General features: G+C 27.1%; 1 protein-coding gene across 2 annotated transcripts in view; it reads right to left on the bottom strand.

The window, feature by feature from the left end:
• The window catches only part of P5CS (Delta[1]-pyrroline-5-carboxylate synthase), a 264,054-nt gene that overhangs the window by 228,362 nt on the left and 16,380 nt on the right, over positions 1–19,312 (bottom strand). The window contains exon 2 of one of the 2 annotated variants that reach the window (XM_075365902.1): positions 9,268–9,346. The exons of the other annotated variant lie outside the window; for it this stretch is intronic. The gene's annotated coding sequence lies outside the window, so the exon portion shown is untranslated. The remainder of the gene's footprint in view (positions 1–9,267; positions 9,347–19,312) is intronic. 2 annotated transcript variants of the gene reach the window in all.

Here is a 19,312-nt window from a genome sequence, read left to right as displayed (position 1 = left end):
AGAATCCGGTCTATTTATTTTAATTTTTATATATATAAGAAAAAAAAATTGGGGTTCAATGAGATAAATTATAATAATGGTAACGCTCCTGTCGTAGGTAAGAATTTATCTTCTTTATTTTTTAATAAAATGTAGAAAACCTCTAGGGATAACCGAATTATTTATTTCATTGATCGTTTAAATTTGACTAAAGATAAATAAAAAAAAATGACTGCAATGAATAACAATGAACATGAACATGAACATATACTAACAGTATATATAACTATGTTATAAAGTTTTTCTTACTATTGATTTTAATTTTTTATAACTACAATTTTACTAATTCTATAAAGTGAAGCACGAAAAATTTCACGGTCATGGCATAACCAGAATTATTATTTTCTTATGAAAAAAAAGAAAATAAAGATTGAAATAAATGAAAAACGTTTCTGTCGCTTTCTAGTACTGCCATTTTATATAAGTTAAAAAAAAAATCAATCTTGAATACAAAAGGATCAAAATTTCTTAATTTGTAAATTGAGCATAGAAGTTTATTGATGATGAAATGGCCATTATTGGCTTGATATATATTATTTCTAGTTAGATAGGGGTTTTGCTTTAGGGGAGTAGGGCTAAAGCTGTAATATTTTAATTTATTTAATCTTTTTCTATGCTTTTCCTTTCTTTGATAAGATTTTTTAGCAATTTTAGAAATTATTAAATAAAATTAAACAAATTATTATTGACTTTACATTTTAGGTATAATTATTGATCTTATCTTCCTATCGGAATGATCATCTATGTTGAAAGTTAATATTTATGTTAAATGATTAAAAAAATAATAATAATTGCAGCACACTATGGTTTGACTATCTATTATGTTCAATACTCAATGTTATTCTGAGGATCATCTTCCAAAAAAAAAAAAAAATAAATAAAAAATGAACTGAAGAAAAAGGGTGACATTTTTTACCCCCCATTATTTAGCATATGATAGAGGGAAAACTGAAATTTACAAACAATAATCTACAAATCTGCTATTATTGACTGTTACCTCATTACTAATTTAAAAAAGTAAAAATAAATTAAGTCAGGCAGAATTAAAAAAAAACAAAACATTTAGTTACTCGTAATTATTACGCAAAAAATGAAACAAACAGGTTTATTAATGTTTGTAGAATTTTATTATTTAGTCAATATAGGGGCAAAATTTTTAGAAAAAATTACATTTCGGCATTAGTAATGCCGTAATGTAATTGAGAAATTACATTAGTCAATGTGATAATTGAGAAAGTTTTTCAAAACTTTAAAGTATTTTAAAGTTTAAATACCTTCCCTATTTCTTTACAAATTATAAATATTTTAAGTAGTTTTAGACTTCAGATTATTTAATTTTAACTTCCGACTTATTCTACATTCTATAATAAATATTCCGTGGTTGATATAAAAAGAACTGTTACTAAACTCCATCTTACATGCCAAAAAAAGCGATGAAAAATGTTCAGATCAAATTTTTTTAGGATATAAACAAATAAAGTAATAAAGTAAATATTATTAAATAATAAAACAATAAAATCTATAGTAAATAATAACAAACTCTTAAAAAATAATTATGAAATTCATTAAGTCATAGCTTATCAATAAAAGGTTTAATTCCGGTACTTTATAATAATTATTTGATTATAATTATTGATTCTCTTATCAGCTAATTTATACTAATAAAAAATTATAAAATAATAATATTATTAAATTCTATCGATAATTTCACTTTTCCAAAATTTAAAAGAATTTGGAGCAGATAATAAACACATTGGAAATAATTAAACCAATACTAACAAATACAAACGCTAAAGTTAAACTTAATGGGAAATCATTCCAAACCTTTTAAAACTAAATAGAATTAGACAAGGTGATAGAATACCTCCACTTCTTTTCGACTGTGCTTTAGAGAAAACTTTTAGAGAATGAAAAAAAAACGTGTGAAGAAGAAAATAGTGTCAATAACTACATAAAACTGGCAAGTACTAAAGAATGTATACATTGTCCATATTTTGCAGATGACTTAGTTATAATAGATCTAAATATAGAAAACGATAAAATAAGGTTAGGAAAAGTAGATCTACAGATTTTATTGGTAAAAAAAAACAGAATATATTTTCAACGATAAAAATGCACCATCAATACGAAAAACAAGTTAAAATACTTTAAAACAACTGGCAATTTTAAATACTATGTAGAAAACAGCAATCTCAAAAATGAAAAAGAGGAAGTTAAGATAAAATGAAAAAGCTTCTATGAGTTTAGATAACAACAGATCATTGTCTAAAAAACTTTACATTAAGGCATTCATTTTCAAACTTTTTCGCCCACTGCTCACATTGAGAATCAAAAATTTTCTAACGCCCCCAAAATTTTTAAACTTACTGATCAAAGCCTTTAATTTCCATATTTATTTGTATCAATACGTTGCTTATATCGGGAATATGCAGCATTAAAGACAAAAGTGGACTTTTCTCTTTAAAGTGGAATATCTCGGTTCAGAAAAATCGTAGAGAGGCATATAAAAAAATAAATTAAAGTTTAATTCTTTAGCTTTTAAAGGATTTTAATGCAGTTTACTGAAAAAATTTCGTTTCCGTATGAGCTCGATCAACAAGAAGAAAAACTTTAAAATTTAAAAAATTTTCTTCTTACTGATTTTTTAAATTTTAATTTGATGATTTTTTTAAATCTGGAGTATACTGTCAAAAGTAGAGTATTCAAGCTACAATTTTTTTCGTTCGTCTCTCAAAGCCTTTTGGTTGTAAAGTTAATGTAGTTTGAATACAATCATTTTTTATGATAAAATATAGGTGTATCTTTAATTTTTTGTACTAGTGTAGTAGATATTTAATTTTAATTTTAAATATCAGGAAAACATAATTTTGGCCTTTTTTTAATTAGTCATCGGCTTCCTAGTCCGCCTGAATGCCCCCCATTTTTTTTTCTGGGGTCTTCTACTGCCCCCCCTGAAGACCTCCAGCGACCACAAGGGGGCGTTATCACTTTGAGAACGAATACGTTAAGACAAAGGAAAAAGTTCTGATTTAACGAAGTAGTAAAACCGGAAGTTCTTTATGCTCAGAAACGTTACTTTTAATAAAATGTTAAGATATAAGAAAAAATGTAGAAAACAAATAAAGAAGAATTATAAGTAAAATATTGGGTCATTAAAGGTGGTAAATGTGCTATAAAATCAACCTCTGAACTTTACAACTTTTGTTCAAAAATAATGGATGAAATTAGGAAAAAATTAATTAATTTTTATAACCACCTTCAGAGAACGGATGAAGAAAGCATAACTAAACTCGCAACTTTTAAAAAAATGAGAAACTGACCGAGATAAAAGTTGGGGAGGACGAACTAGAAAGGATTTAGAAGAAACGGGAATTAAAAAAGACTTATTATTTGACAGAAATAACTACGGAAATAAAATGAAAGAATTTAAAGTGTAAAGAAGAAGAAGAAACCCCTTAAAAAACATCTGAAGGGAATAACTAGTTAGAAGAAAGGAATAAGGCCTTCATCGAACATATGAGAGTACTGTGGAGAAAAAATAAAGGGCTTAAAAAGAAATCGAAATAGTTTATCTTTTCATGGTTCATAGCGGGCCGAAAACACATAAAAGGATTTATTATCAAAAAATAAATAAATTATGTTTGTTGGAATGGATGGAGCTATATTGGAAAAAAGTATTATAAACCAATAGGAGCAACCTTCTTTTGTTTATACCTGCTTTCCATTTAATATGGTTTTTGAACAGAAAAATACTAAGTATAGTATTAAAAATAAAAGTGTATTTATACTCGTACATTCATAAATTTATCGGTTATTTACAGACACTTATAAATAATGTTTATTAATACTTTCTTTGTAGATGTTTATCCGTTATAAATATTAATAACGTCAATTCAAGATATTTATAGATATTATTTTTTATTCATTTATTTAAAAATAAATGCTTTAATTTCTTTTGAAAGTAATATGATTAAAGGAAAAATGCTTATAAACAGACGGTATGATTATGTGGTTGAAAACTAAGTAATGAATTTCTTATTTAGTTCAATATTATAGTAGTATTACTTATTTTAGTTCATATTAATAATTATGTAATTATTATTTAAAATGTATTTATTAGTTTTTACACAGTCAATACTTATCAAAGATGATTTTTCAACTAAGAAAATAATTAAAAATGGGGAAAAATAGCCACTAATTTTTAAGTTATATAGTTAAATCTAAAAAGTTATATTTATTTTTATCAAAAAGAAAAAAAGGAAAGAGTTGATTAATTTATTAAGTATAAATAAATAAGAAGGTTATCAAAGTAAAAAGAAGAGTACGATAGAAATAAATGCAATAAAAAGAATTACGTTTTTTTCTCTTAAATTAATTACTCGACTTCTGAAAAAGGAAAAAATAATCATAAAAAAAGGTATAAATTTATGATAAAACGATAAAGTCATTAATTTAATTAGTCTATTTACTACATTTTTATTTTAAATATACAAATAAGCAGTAATAAATTAAAAATGAAAAGTAAATTTTCTATCATTTAAGAGTATTTGATAAAAATGAATCTAATTGTTTTTATGATTGTTAAAAGAAAACTGATTTATTTTTATAAAATTAAGTAAGAGCATATAAAAGACTAAGTTTAAAGTATATTTTGAAAAACAACTTATGAATAAAATGATTCATTAAAATTCAGTTTCAATGATGTGCTTAAAAAGTTGCTTCGGAAGCAATAATAAGAGTAAAGACTTGTGAAGTATATATATATATATATAATAAAAGAATGACAGTGAAAATGGGAAGTGGCTACATCAAAGATTTTTTTTTAATCATTAACTGCTTTATTGAGTTTTAAAAAACTTTACATAAACAGATTTGTAAATATCTGAAGTGTGATTATAAATTTATTTAAATAATGATGTCCTTTTTTTAACTGCTATTATTGTAATTAAGGACTTTCGAGGTTTTTCAAATTATAGTTTTACTGTGATAGTGTAAATAATTTATAATTACATCTTTATATTTAAATATGTTTCTGCTAAACTGTTGAATATACATTTAGATAAAATAACAAATACACTGTTAAATAATCATTTAAAATGTAATAATCTAGGATTTGATCTGCATTTCAGTTAACAATAATCAGTAAAAGCAAAGGTAATAATAATAATCAGTCACTAGCAAAGGTAAACGAAGTCCTGTTTTTACTCGAATTCTATTTGTTTATTAGTTTTTAACGCAATTATGAACAAAAATATTTTCCTATTTTTATGAAATTTTTAGTTAAGTTTCTTACTACTCGGTCGGATGATGCTTGTGCTAGTATTTTTTAATAAAATTTTTTGCTCAAAAAATTGAGCTGCTATTTTTCACAACAGGAAAAGGAAGAAGTTTGCTTTAGAACAGTTATCATCACCAAGCCACAAACACGTGGTTTTCTTGTCATTCATCATTTCTAGTCTATCTGTCAGCGGCTACGCATTTGATACTTTACGTTTTACGTCTAAGAGGCACGGGGTTGGGAATCCCCGTGCCTCCTCGCTGCCACCCATCCGTGCAAGCACGGACGAATGGCAGCTCAGCAGGGGGCTGTCCTTATCCCCCCCCCCCCGAGCCACAGTTTGCCCACCATTCTCTGTAATCCTTTTCCTTCCTCTTTAGGATGTCAGCAATCAGCTTCTCCATGTTTAGCAGCCACTCCCTTAAATCCTTCAACATCTACGGGACAGCAGTTTCAGGTGTCACCCATTCGAGATTATAATTTAACTTGGCTTCATCCCACCGAGGACATTCAAATAAGGTATGGTAGGGGGTGTCTTGCAGCCCGAAATATATGGAATTCTGGAACATCCTTCTACCAAATCGGTAGAGATATTCCCCAAATTCGCCGCGACCAAACTTAACCTACGCCTTGCAACGATTGCAATTATTTATTTTTTTATATAAAAAAATTACTGTTGATTAGTAAGGTTAGCGAGCGAAGCGAGCGTAGTATAAATTTGGTTAGATTATATTTATAAGCAATAATGCATATAATTTTATTATGTAAAACATGTTAATATGGGGTTATTTTTGTTGAGTTGTAGGGTTACTACGGTATTTCTCGAAGTTTTATCCTTCAATAATTATAAAACATGCTATATTAAGTAATTTTTATGTGAAAAAGTGCGAAAAAAGTGGGGGCCGTAAAACGAAAAATTACCAATTTTTTTTCTTTAGAACCAAAATTTATAATCCGTTTCACCTGTGGAAACCATAAGTAAATGATATGTTAAAAATATTACTAAGAGATGGCCATCCAATGATGACCCAACCACGAAAACAAAGAGTAAAAGATACATTAATAAATATACTTTTAATCACAAGATGCATTAAGATGCATTATCACCTATGGACTCTATAACGTGTCCAAACACATGTGATTTATCAAATAGAAGATAAACACAGGTAAAGAAATGGACGAATGAAAACAGTAACAGCATTAAAACAACAAAAATAAGTGTTAAAACAATAGTAAACAAAAACTGATAAAAAATAGTAACAAGAAATAATTCCGGAAAAAATACATGAAAATAAATTATCTTGGATAATCAAATTGAAAAAAAAAAAACAAAAAAAAAAACGATAGCTTATAGTCAATAGCTTGCAAAATAATCAATAATGTCTTTAGCTTTCAACCGAAGGACCCGGACTCAAGTCGCGATCACGTATGGCATTTTTCACATGCTATATAATTCATTAAAATCCATTATTACGTGTTGTTGGGCGTCAGCCTGTTATTGGTGTGTAAATAAATAAATATTTTTATAATTCGATTTTATAACAAACGATATTTTTCGACACAGGATGTGTAACTTGTTTAAAATATTTGTAACTATTGATGATAACTGTTTTTATTTAACAGTTTTTGAGTGTTCTCTTGGTTATTTTTTAAAAATCATTTTTCAGATTTTCTAAGATATTCCTCGATATTGCTGCACGTTTTTCTACTCCGTTTTATTATTTTCAGCGATTCTTTTTCTTAAAGGTTTTAGTTGTCTTTATTCTCTCTTATTTGTTTTTCTTCTCAATTTTTTTTTCCGGATAACTGAATAACTTTATTTGATCTTATTTTGTTATATAATAAGGTTTTTTAAAAATGTTCAAATTAATAATACTTATCTAACGCATAATTTTCTTTCTAGAAAACAGTACTAATACTATCCACTATTTATAAGAATTAAGTTGGATTAGTTTAATAATAAATTAATTTATTTTGATATACAATTATAATATTTGTTTTCTTTCCCTGTTTTCTTTGTTTGATACTGTATTGAACTCTTTTTTTGTATGTCTACTTGCCTAATGCTAAGAAACGCATAATGCTTTAGCCTAATTATACAATAATAATAATCTTCCACTGGAAGAGTGTATAGTACAAGAAAATCTTAGAAAGAGATACGAATTAAAAAGCAATACTGCTGCTGATTTAGAAAACGGCAAAGACGGAAAAGTAGTTGCTTCCCTAAAAGCCGGTGAGCGGATTACTAACACGTTTGTAGTAAGACACACTGTCGTCAGTATGTGCTAGTTTTACAGAGCATCCCCTATGAGAAGGCTTTTACACCTTAACATAGGGGGCTTAAAATTACGTGATATTGTCAAAACGTTTTTGTGTATTTTCTTTTAATGTGCGCTTTTTGTTTACTTTTTAACTTTTTTGTTTTATGTAAATGTCAGGGCTGAGTATTTATACATATATGTATATATATATATATATATATATATATATATATATATAGATGTATATATACATAGATTAAATGAACACAATTGAAAGTTTGATAAAACATTAAAAAACTGAACATTACGGAACATCACAAACTTTAACCTTTCACTTTATAAAAAGTTAGAATGTAAATAAATCCAATTGGCAAAACAGCACTACCTATCGAATTTAATTCAAACTATAAACACAGTAGTCGGTTCAAAATACCCCTAACTTTCTTTCCACTGGTCATATCTAGGATATAAATAGTTTTAAATCTTCTCCGAACAACGTGGACCATTTTTCAAAAAACCCGCATGTAAATCGGTCCAGTAGTTTTTATTTTATAGCGGACGTACATACGAACATTGCCTTATATATATATATATAGAAGAAGAAAGTCTGTGTGTATATTTGTTTGTTTCGTAAATATTTCGACATCGGCGCCACTTAGCGAGTATAGTTTTTGCAAAAAATTTTCTTTTCACATAAGTAATATATATTCTGAATATGAGCCAAATCGGACCAGAAATATAGCTTTTTCGTAATATATCGACCTCAGCCCCACCTAGCGGGTTCAAACTAATTCAGAAATCTTCGCGAGCGTGCGCACAACAACTCACCAAAGTTTCATCTCAGTCGTATGAATGGTATAGGAATGCATACGGTACAAACAAAGAAATTTATATATATATATATATATATATATATATATATATATATATATATATATAGAGAGAGAGAGAGAGAGAGAGAAAATTTTATATTTGCATTTATTTTGTGTTTTATTAAAATTTAATTGCCCTATACATCATATACACCCTTACATCTGACGATCCTACTGGTGATTTTATTATCCCTTTTTTAAAGTATGTGACGAGGGCTAATAAACATAGATATCGATGCCCAAATAATTCAATTAAAAAAAAAAAATGTTATAAAAGAAATAATTACCCAGTTTGTATTTTTTCTAAATTTTTGTTTCTTTTTAACTATAGGTATTGTAATATCCATGCTTAAAACTTTCTTCAGGTCTATACATTGTGGAAAGAAAGGAATCTTTTAGTAATGTAAAAACATTTTTCAACTAAGATTTTTTTATCTCTTTTGATTTAGCCAATACTTCAATCAACAATAAAAAGTAATAGCTGAAGAAACTTTTCATTTCTTACAACTATCTTTTAGATTTTGTTAGTCATCCATTTTCCTAGCTGTAGAATAAGATGAGAGGTTTAGAACTGATTGCATAGAGATAGCGATTAGAAACAAATTCTTTAACTCAGTCTATGTTATCGTCTTTAAAAAGTTTACCCTATTCTTTGTTTATATTTATAGTAAAACATACAGAGATCAGGAAAAGACGTTTTGTATCTTAAAATATTTCTTGAACATAAAAATATTTCTTTATAATAATGTTAAGAATCTGCATGGAACACAGTCAAAAAGTTTTAATTTTCAAAACTTGGTGTTGGGAAGATACTTACGGGAGTTGAATTTGGTAGACACTGGTGCGAATAGTTCAGGATTTATTTTTACCGGAAGAATTAAGTAACGTATTCTTACCTAAAAAAAAAAAAAAACAACATATTATCTTTATCTATGAAAATGTTCAAAATAAATTTATTTGGTTTTTAAAATTAAGACATTATTATATATAGGAAAAATTCGTTCATATAATTTTATTTCAATCTGAAGAATATCGCTTTGTATGATTCACAGGTTCAAAATTAAAATTTTTTTTAGAAAATTTAGTTATATATTTTTTTTAATACTTTTATTAACAATCGCATCAACAATTATAGTCACTGGCGACTTAATATAACTACATGATCACAAATAATAAAAAAATAAACACGAAAAACAAGAAACAATAAAAACAAACTAGAAGAATATTAAATGGGTAATAAATATTGAAACATTACCAATAGTCATTTTAAACTGCGCATATAGTATTTCGTAAGGGATCTCACGTAAGCAAAACCGCTAAATTACGTTCTTCAACCTACTATCAGAGAGAAACCGCAACAGCCTTTTTATGTGCTCCTTCCGGTTTAGTAAACACTTCACATTTTAATCCAGGTTTATTTTTTGCGGAATAGATACGACCATTGAGTAATCTATGAACAAATGGTTTACGGACAATTTTACATTGCACGTTTCATATTTCTGCTGAGGAGAGCCAAGGGTAAGCATTGTGTGTTCAATCTTCAGCGGAGTTAGGATGATTTGGTCTTTTCTGTTACTTGGGATAAAAGGTTTCTCGAGCACGTTCTCCCAGATGTCATGTAAGGCTGTCGAAGAACTTAGCAGCCAGAACTTATTCCACTGAGAATGTAGTTTAACACAGACTTTTTTCATGAAGTCGCTCTCGCATGTTAATTCTACTCGGAGGCCATTTATTGCCGCTCTCTTGGCAGCGTTATCAGTCCGTTCGTTCCAGAGGATGCTATAATAGCCCGGAACCCATACAAATACCACTGTCTTATTTATTTTTAAGAGGATATACATTATTTGGACGATGGATTCAGATCGTCCGCAGCTCAAGCTCTCAATTATGGTCATAGAGTCAGTAATTACCAGGATACATATAACTACATAATGAAATATCCTATTTACGTCAATTAAAAAAAAAAAAAAAATTTAAAAAATTCTCTTATTAAGAAACAAAAGTAACTAATCGGTGCTTTGAGATCAATAGGAAAAAATTGAAGTCATGAAATGTACAGATATTTATCTTTCACTTTATGAAAAACTATATCATTTCGTATCTCCTATTGATCTCAGGTAGCTGTAAAGGAACGCATTACTCTTCTTCATCCTTCAAAAAAAACCTTATACATTTCCTTATGATAAATTGTGAGAAACATAACGAAGCAATGAACAGAATTTAAGCAAATTTTAACAATTAATCAAATTTTAGTTAAATTTTTAACAATTATATTTGAAATTTACGGTAAAGAAATGTCTGCTTTTTCTTATTTATTTTTTTAAATAAAATTCCAGAAAAAAGCACTGAAGCAGTATTAATCAAAATTAGTTCTCACAAATACAGTTTTGAAGATTACTCAAACGAAAAAAAGGACGATTTCAGCTTTTATTATTATTTTTTTCTAAATTAATTCTTGTTAATTTGAAAATCTATAAATATAGTCTAAATATTCTTAAAAATACATTTTTATTGTATACTAAATTCATTTATTTCAAAATTAATAAACATTTTTACTTTTGTCTATACTTTTTAAGTATAAAATTTTATCAGAGCGTCCATACATTCTTCTAGATACAGGTTACAAAATATTTTTAGATTTAATTTTCTTAATATTTGGCACCGTTGGTATTTGTATAATTTATATAAATAATATATTTTTACCTACCAACAATTTTTTTTAAAATTCATTATCCACGCGCTTTCAAAGTCATTTCTCCATCATCAGGAATTATTTAAAACTATGAATTTGTATCACATTGTAACAGTCGTAAACATTTTACTGACATGACGTCTTATTTTATTCAACGTACAATTTATTTTAATTAATGGCGATCTAATTTTATAATAATTTTAATTTTAATTGTAATCATACATATTCACGGATACATTAAAAAAAAAATTAATTTTTGGTAAGTGGAAATAAAGTATTTATATAAAATATTTTTAATTAACAAAGTTTTCTTTTAATACCGAGGGTATATTTAATTAATATTTCCTCCGGTTATTTAATTGATAATAAAAATTTATTTGTTAATCATGATATTAATCTATTCGTATTTTGCGTATTATTAAATTATAGGTTATGCATAGTTCACATCTGTTGGTAGAGATTCACTCATACGCTTTGATAGAAGACTAGTAAACACATACGCAAATTCTAGGCGTGCATATATATGTTATATATATTTCCCTGAATTGTATAGACTATATCAGAAGCATTATATATTCTCTACATGCGATATCAAAATAATATTTAGCTAGGCGTAACTTGAGGGAAGATGTTCAGTTCATTTCAGCATTCACTTTATGTTAATGACGTATATTATTTTGTATTTGATCTCAAAATTATTAAATGATGTTTTACTAATTCCATTGCAAATAAATAAATAAATTAAAAAAACCTATTTTAAACGATGCATTTAAGATAATATTTTAAAAGAAAATGATGCATCTGTATTTTGTATTTAAGTCATTTAACGCATTTTAATTTAGAAAAAAACTGTTGATCATAATGATGTCCTCATATTCAATGAAATTATTTTTCCTGTAAAATATGTCTATATCGAGTAATTTTAAATTTATCATTACGTGTGAACTTTTCTAATATTTATTGGTAAAAAATTTAATTTTTTTTTAATCCCTGGAGTAAAACGTTTTAAAAGTAACTTCTGAAATTAGACGGCCAAAGAAAAAGAAGATTAACACACTTTTATTTTATTGAATATTAAACCTTAACGTAATTAAATGCGGTTTGCTATAAGAAAAAAAAGACAAGTCTTTGTATTTAAATATTCATTTCGTCGTCATAAAAATTAATATTAATAAATTTACGTATTAAAGATATTTTTAGCGAGTAAATTAGACAAATATCCAAGTTATTGTAAGTATTTCTCCTTGTGAGAAATACCGACGACAAAAAGTTCTATAAAACTTCAGGATTTAATATTCTATAACGTAATGCCATAATGTTTACATATAAAAATTTGTACTGAAATTTACTGGTATAAATTATTATGTAATATTTATTTTGCATTATTTATCTGTTATTTTAATGAATGCAGTAAAATTCTTATTATTAGAGAGCTAAATTACTATATCAACATTTCATAGTACAGCAGGTCAAGGTCTGTTTGTGTACATACTTTTTTCTCTTCTTTTTGTGTGTGTATGTATGTGTTTATATGTTATATGGTGATTTTTGTACAGGCTTATGCCTAAATAGAATTATTACCATTATTCTTTGAATAGATTTTAAAGTCAAATATAAAAGTGAAAGAATAATTTTATTTTTAACTGTTATTTTATAATCATACGAAATAATGAATAAATTTCTATAAATCTCAAATCATATTCCACCGAATAACGTCAAGAAACATAACAAACATACAATGCTGTAATCTCTTTGTAACCAGTAAAATTGTTGGGAGTGACATTCCAATAACTGAATGTACCAAAGTGCTTTTATGTAAATTGGCAGAAGGATTTTACATGAGATTTTTTCAAAAAAACAAAATTGATAAATTCAGAACTTGTTTAAATAGAGGGAGAGAGAGAGAGAGAGAGAGAGAGAGAGAGGAGAGATTGAATGAATGGTTTATTTATACTGACAAATTTAAGATCTTAAGATCTCCCTTCACTTAACCAGCAATTAGTATTTTATTAGTCAATGTTTATAAAGATAAAAATTTTCAAAATGAAAATAACAGAACAATATTTATACCGGGTGAGCAACGTAAAACCGAACTGCTACAGACTACACAGTTGAAGTAACATTTTAGGAAAAAATGAAAAAAATAAACATATAAATAAAAACATGAGAAATTAAATTTTGGATTTACTTTAACAAAAGTTTACATATTTACCATATTTTTACAAAAGATATTCGAAGTGAGTAGCGCCTTGTACAGCGATGCGTCTTTGTGTTTGAGCGATCATATTAAGAGCAACCTGTAGCAAAAAATTGTTCTAAAAACGTCAATTTCTTATTGAATGTTTGTTTTCAGTTCATCAATAGTGTGAAGATTTGATTCATAAATTTTATTCTTCAATTAGTCCCGAAGGAAAAGGAGGAAAAAAAGACCGAAGGATCGCAAAAGAACAAATATGGGGAATGCACAGACCATCGCCCTCTACTGATAGTTCGTTCTTCTGTAATAGCCGTCTAAACCCGAACAAGCGAACAGTGAATAATTTAACGTGTCACACGTTGCTCCATCTTGTTTGATTAAGCCGTACTCTTTCTCACTATCTGTTAAGTGAGCGTAGAATTTTTTGAAAGCTGTTCGGTACACTTGAGTGTTAACTGTCCGGTAAAATAATATTGGTCTTATACGTTCCCTATGGTCCCTATACGGTTACCACAAATAGCACACCATACACTGATATTATCATCGTGAAGAATTGAATGGTGATACTCTGGTGAAGATTTTCAGTCATGCCTGGTTTTCGGCGAATTAACACGCTCGGATAAATGAAACCGTGCCTAGTTTGTCATAAAATACAGCATAGGCTTATCTGTCGATCGGCAATGTTGTAGAAAAACAGATCGCAATAATTGATTTCGTTTTGATTTGTCTGTTCTCTTAAGTTATATAGTCACGATTTGGTGTTGTTACACGATAAAGTTCCAAATTTAAACCTTGTAAAATCTTACAGCAAGGTGTATTTTTTACAGCACTTTGTTCTTATGTCACTTACTATTCCAAGCTAGTTAAAAGATCCTAATTTTAAGAATTAAAAATAATTACTTGGCTCTAAAAAAGTATAATTTAGATATTATTGCCTATTAATCTTTACAAAAATGTATTTTTAATATGTTGTTAAATTTGAAGAGATTGTAATGTAGATGTTTTATAAACCTTCGTTAACACGTTAATCTTATAAATAAAAGTATGTGGAAGTGGATCATATTACAGTAAATTGGAAAAAAAAAAAAGTAGCTGGTGGGATGAGAAAATCGTACTGCCACTTTCCTCTAGAAATCAATTTAAAAAGGCTGTTTTTTTGCGGAAAATTTCTATATTGTCTGGAATGAGGAACATAATGATTTTTTTCTATAGAGCTATTTTTAGTGAAATAGGCATCTTTTATCACTCAGAAAACCTTGCAATGTTATTTTTTATTAAGGTTATTTTGTTAATAGCAGATAAAGTGATTCTTTAAATATTTTGATATGAGAATTTTGACGATTGTTTGTTTTCATGACAGTCTGATTAGGCATCAAAATGTTATTATTAAGTGTTTTATTCTTGATTAAACAAGATAAATTTTTGAAATAATAATAATTAATTTTAAAATTAAATACTTTACAAATCTTTGAAATATTATTAAAAAAAAAACTATTATAATAAAAAAATAAAATCAACTACTTGAACAGGGTTTATATTTTATAATAAAATTATAAATTTATTCAACACAATGTTTTTATTTTCATTTAGGGAGAATATAAAATAACTTTGATTAAATAACTAAAATCAGAATGAAACTTTATTTCCTTTGCAATTTTCTTTAAATAATTAAGTATATTTTCTGGTTTGTTGAATTATCTTCTAAATTAAAAGAAAAAAAACAGGGTGTAAAAATAATATATGTATTACAACACTAAGCAATGAATAAAATATATATAATTAAAATTTTATAATTTTATTTTACGATCCTGTTAAATCTATTTGTACTCATTATCTAATTAAGAACTTCTCGATCAAGAGAAAATATAATAGAATTTTAATATTTTATTTTATAGCTTTTCCTTTATGGTTTATTTTCCAGAAAAATTCCTTCATTTAAAAGCAAATAAAGTGTATGTTTTAAGGCATATAAAATTTTTCTTGAAAATTATAAAAAAAATCTCATAAGTTTTTATACATTTTACTTCGTAGAAACATGAATTTTAAATGTATTTTTGGTATATTTTAAAAGTATTTTTATTCTTTACAAAAATAATCTTTAAAATTATAAGAATATATAATAAAAAAAAAAATATTTTTTTTTTATAATTTGTTAATTTGAAAGCATAAATTTAAAGAAAAATTTTAATGATAATGAAAATAAGTATTAAGAAAAATTATCTAACCATAACATACTTTATAAAAATAATTTAAAAAAATTAAATAATATATAAATCAACATAATAAACCCAAAATTAACATAAAAATTTTCAGTTCTTAAAACCTTTACACCCTTTAACAATGAAAAACTACAAATAGCTGAGTCAACGTAGGCTGAAAAAGGCCTTAACGTCAAAAAAATTCACTACAGAAAATAAATTATAGGAATAGGTTTGGAAAAGTATGTAGATTAAGGGGACATGAGCGAATAACTATTTAATTTGTTAATTAACAAATTAAGGAAAAGTTTTTGTTTTTTCGCCAATAACGGCTTTATTTTTATTCACATGTAAAGATAAAAAAAAAAAAATAACAGAAAGCTGAGGAAATTTCGGATAAAAATCATTACGGGTACTTTTTTCTACGAACAAAACTAAGGGCGCTAGCGAATTTTACAGTAAACATCAAAATTGCGCTGGGGTAGAGTAGTTTGGAAACTGGGTACTACACTTTCTCGTATACAGTTAGACAAAATGGATAAATTAATAACTTATCCATAATTTCTTAATTTTGTTTGTAGAAAAAAGTGTTTGGAAGCTTTTTTATGGGAAATTGTCTTAGTTTTCTACTGGTGATATTTATTTTTTCATAAGTATAAAAATAATAAAATTATATTGGTTTTAAAAAAAACAAGATTTTTCAACAAACATCATAAAATTTACACACTTTTTGCAAAATCAGTCAAATCTTAGGTTAAATATTGATAAATAACACATTTTTACATGAATCTACAAAGTAGATAATATACAATAGTAGATAATATAAGTTGTTAATAAGATAATATAAGTAGTATATATAAGTAATTATATGTAAATAGTATATAATATAAGTAGATAATATATAATATAGATATATTATTACTAGGTAATATTTGTTTTCATTAATTTTTTATAAAATTTGTTTCATTTATTTTCGAAGTATACGGATATTTACTTCCTAACAATCATTGAAAAATTGAAGTTTTTAAAAAACCATCTCTGCCATTTTAAAGTAAATGTTTTACCTTATAAATGTCAATTAAAATATTTTTTTATCTGAAGAAAGAAAATTAATAATGAACGTTTTGGAGCGTCAGGCAAGGTACGAAAACATGTTTTTGCTAAAAAATTCAATTTTCAAATGTTGATAAGTAAACAGTTAAATAAGATATAGGATATCCCTTATGGAATACGGATTTATGGATTAATGGACAATCAGATATTAAAAATACTTGGAAAATTTATAGCCTTACGTCTTATAAATCCGTACCATTTTTTAATTTTTTGATTATCTCTAATAGGAACAGAGTTATTGAAGTTTATTTATTGCGCGTCCTTGAGTTACGTTACCTCTGTATGATAGCTATAGCGTGATTTTGGTGCTTATTGTAAAATTCGCTAGTGCCCTTAGTTTTACTCCTAGAAACGCTACCCGGAAGGTTTTTTTATGCGAAATTTCCTCAGATATCTATTTTATTTTTACATGCAATTAAAAATAAAGCCGCTACTGGCAAAAAACTAAAACTTTTCCCTTAATTTGTTAATTAACAAATTAAGTAGTTAATCGCTCATGTCCGCGAGGAAACAACTTTACTCTAAATATCTTTCCAAACCCATTCCAATTATTTATTTGCTGTAGTAAATATTTTCCAGGTTGTCTATTGTCTCAACTAAAAGTTATTTTCTTGAAGAACTTAAAATCTTAAATTCTTGCTGCAAGTAATTCGTTAAAAACTTTTTTTTTAAAGTTGAAGCAACATAAGTTACTAATGCTGTTAACTTTATATTCTTGTTTTATTCTGATAAAAAAAAAACTGGTTTTAGGTTTTATCTTGTTTAATGTTTTTTATAATTTTAATAAAAATTTAATTTTTCTTAGGAATTGCTTTGTTAATTAATCTGTAATTAAATTTTTAGTTTAATTTAATTTATTAATCTTAAATATGTGAATAAATAGAAAAAATTTCAATTTTTCTATTCAAAATTTGGTAATATCGTAAAATTTTGTGCAAGCTTCGGTTAGAAACAAAACTTTTTGTATTTGTGCATGCATGTGTACTACAATAAATTATCCACTTTCACAGAAATTAACAATATTAATCATTTGTTATTATTTATATCATAAAATAGGTTTTATTGGATAATGGATAAGAGGTAGAGGTATTAACGTTCTAATCAGCAGTTTCGAATCTATCATACGAGTAGGTCACTTATAACTGCTGAATTTCCAGTTTATCCGACTTTAGTGGGTTGATGGCTAATTCGTGACTAATTTCGTAGTGGTTATAAGAGAACCCAACCACCCCTTTAGGAAATTTACTATTCTATTGATAATAATTATCATATTCTGCATTAAACTAAATTATCAAACAGAATTATGTTTACAATGAACTAAATTTACTTAATTTGGTTTGACAACATCTTTTTGTAATTGTAAAATGTCCAACTAAAATAAGTAAATTAATGAAAATTAATGCTATTACGAATTTTGGAGACACAAATGTAACTTAATATTTTAGTGAAATTTAATGAAATATTCGTATAATTGTATAAGAATACATTTGGAAAAGAAGGTAGTTTCAAGTTATACCATGTAATAAATTAATAAAATAGTTATTTTTATTTTTTTGGGAGAAGATTTTCTAAATAACAAAAGTTTAAGAATCTAAAAAGTTGTGAGTCATTGATCGGGTGAGGACTACCTTGCAGTCGCCATTGAGGGAATGCAAAACCGTAGTCCCGGTGGGGGAGTCATATGGGGGTTTTTCATTAGAGGCTAGGTGACAAGGTCGGAGAGGAAAACTGTTGGGGTTATCCCGCTACAGGCATGGCATGTAACTCAAGACCGATTCCCAGCTACCTGGGTGGAGTTTAGCGATTTCATAAGAACCTACCTATTGTAATCAGTAGCATGATTCGACTTACAGAAAATTTCGACTTATCTTCACGTTTCACATTCCCCAGACCCAAAAACCACCGTCAGCTCAAATTTCATTTTCTTGTGGACATGATAACTGCCGTAATTTTGCGCCAATCACTTTCAAATTGTTCCTTAAAAATAACTCATCCCAAAATATCGATCGTTCGTTAACGGACAAAATCGAAACACATGGCTGAGGGGGGGGGGGGCTTTTTCGAAATAACAAAGTATTGCTATAAATTTCTTATTAAATAAAATATCCAATTCGTTTAAAGTTCCTACTATTCTTTGAATAAGGGCCTAAAAGTTATTTAAGTGAAGTCACCAACCGTTGTCCCAGAGAATGGAAAAAAAATGGGGTTTTAAAGACAAAAACAAATCATACCTCCCTTAATAGGCGCAGTATGGAATCGGTTTAAAAAGGTCATCAGTCCTCTAAACATTACCTAAAACCTTTAAAACAATTTTGGATGTAACGAACCCTTACGGCAAGGGATGACCAAAATTTTGCTGGAATTGTAAGATGGGGTTTGTCGTATGCTAAACATGTGAAGCTTTTTTCACATGCAATTGTATTCGTATTAAGTGAATCTGAAGTTTTTCTTAACTTTAAGGTGGAAACTTTGTTATCCTCTACTTACCATCGGTGAAATCTACCACCGCCTTCCTGCGTGCCAAAAGGGATTTTTTTTTATCTATGCTTCATTTCTATTTAACAAGTCACACTCTAACAGTAGAGTTTTGCTAACCTCTCCTTAACTCTAAGTCCAGATTTTTAATATACAGTAATTTTCTTTTACCGAAAGCTTTTTTGTT

The sequence above is a fragment of the Lycorma delicatula genome, chromosome 5 (genome assembly GCF_047948215.1).
Source record: "Lycorma delicatula isolate Av1 chromosome 5, ASM4794821v1, whole genome shotgun sequence".
NCBI lineage: Eukaryota > Metazoa > Arthropoda > Insecta > Hemiptera > Fulgoridae > Lycorma > Lycorma delicatula.
This window is presented reverse-complemented; position numbering and strand designations above follow the sequence as displayed.